Source organism: Xiphophorus maculatus, chromosome 7 (genome assembly GCF_002775205.1).
Source record: "Xiphophorus maculatus strain JP 163 A chromosome 7, X_maculatus-5.0-male, whole genome shotgun sequence".
Taxonomy (NCBI): Eukaryota; Metazoa; Chordata; class Actinopteri; order Cyprinodontiformes; family Poeciliidae; genus Xiphophorus; species Xiphophorus maculatus.
The window spans coordinates 30,984,303-30,986,437 of record NC_036449.1 but is presented as its reverse complement, the minus strand read 5'-3'; positions in this window follow the sequence as shown (position 1 = coordinate 30,986,437).

Genomic DNA, 2,135 nt, shown 5'->3' with positions numbered 1-2,135 from the left:
CAGGCGGACTCTTCTTCTTCTTCTACCGGTCAGAACCAAGCAATCATCAGAACCTCTCATTTACCTTTTCTTTGTCTTTTCTAGATATATTTTTAAAGAATTAAAATTTTCATCTAAACAAATACTGATTTAGAAAATAGTAAAAACAAAATTTCCAACTAAATATTCTTAAAAGTAAAACAGGGAGCAGAGAGAAACTGGCTCATCCAGGTTGACTGAAACAAAATATTAAAAACATAAATTTATATACAGAGGAACCCAGACTAGACAAAACACAAGATTAGAAATAATTCATAAATTTACTCAATTAAAAGTAGCAATTCAAGAAATTAAGTTTTTAAAAAAACTCAGAGTAAAAAAGTATTTGGTAAAAAGTTAAGTACTGATAACTGATCAAATTATCAATTGTTTAATATTTAATCATCAGATGGACCAAAATATAAAGTTAAAATGTTGGTGTTTTATGGATCAAAATGATCAAATCAGGCAGAAGAAAATGTTTCTCAATGAGTTTCGTTGAGTAAAATGAAAGTTGAACAGAAGCTGCAGGTCTGAGTGTTTCTGCTTCAGGAAGTCCAGAAACTTTCCTGTAACTTCAGCTGTGAAGTCAATGAGGTAAAAGTAAAAGTACAGCGTAGTAAAAATACTCCTAAAAGTACGTTTTTAAAGAAATGTTACTCAAGTAAAAGTAACTAGTTACTCTGTGAAGATTTAAATACGTGGCTGGACCTGCAGGTCAGAGCTTAATGCTCACAATGTTTCATCATGATTCCAGTTGAACGGTTCAGCTGAATATGTCTGGACTTTGACTAGGCCTTTATTTAGTTTCTTTGAGCCTTTTGGATCTTCAAGATCCATCAGCATCACTCTGCCACCACCGTGCTTCACTGCAGCCTTCGTCCTTCCAGAACACTCTCCCAGATGATCAGGATGTTGGATGTTTTCTGGTTCTGTTGGACCTCCTGGATGAGCTGCTGGTTCTGCTCTGCAGGTTAAGATCCCTGATTACATCTGGACTTAAATTTGAAAAAAAAAAATGATTTACTCATTTAATTCCAGCTGGAAAACCTTCCAAAGTGATTAAAATAAATGATTTCTGAACAGAAGAATGGCTCACAGCGACATCAAAGAATCATTTTTGAATTTCCTCTGGTTGTTTTTGTCTTATACCAAACACTTTTGACGATCTGAAACATCTAAATGGGTCAGAAAAGGCTGTGTTTTATAAACTTTCCTTATCGGATTATTAAAAAACCAAAAGCTAAATTCAGCCTTCTCGCGTTAACTGCAGCTGCTGCGAGAAAATTTACCAACTTCCTGCTGGCTGGGTGGAAAAATACAGGAAACAACGAGAGCTTGAAACGGTGCTGAGTCACTGGTTGCTATGGCAATGGCCCACAGCACCACTCCTCAAACAGTCCCTGTGTGTCAAACTGCTGGGTCCAACACCTTTACTCATCAGTCGGGTTACAGGAAGAGCTTTTACGCTTTTCAAAGGCCGCAGCCAGCAGGTTGATACGGGCGGTTACCCAGGGCGGCACCAGAACTAGGGGAGGCACATAAGAACTGATGTTTGGTTAAAACATTTACAGTCCTGTGAAAACTACTCAACCCCTTATAGACTTTAAATAGGCTGTTCATGCAGGAAAACTCTCCAGTGTGTCCAGAACAATTCAGCAGAGCAGAGCGGGTCAGAACTCCTTCACATTGACGCACAGAGCCGACCTGCTGCTGCTCAGGGTGTACTTACTTTCCTACATAGAACCATGACTCAGGAGCCATAATGAGAGCACAAACACTTTTAACAAAGTAATGACTGAAAGGAACAAAAGTCCTGCTGAGATTTTAAATAAAGAGAGTAAATTGAAATGTTTCTTCATTGAATTTGGACTTTGATGATTTACATTTAAAAACATTGAATTTACTGTTTGTGCTGAATGATAAACCTGTTTAAAAGCAAATAAAAACCATGATGTATGTACATATATTATAATTCAGCCCAGAGGTCAGATAATTCCTATATGACTTGGGAAAAGTTTTTATTTTTGACTTATTTTAAAACATTAAATGTCATGTCTTGACCCATTTCTCAAGTAGCCTTTATACCAAATACTGTTAACTCTTACTTGAGTAGT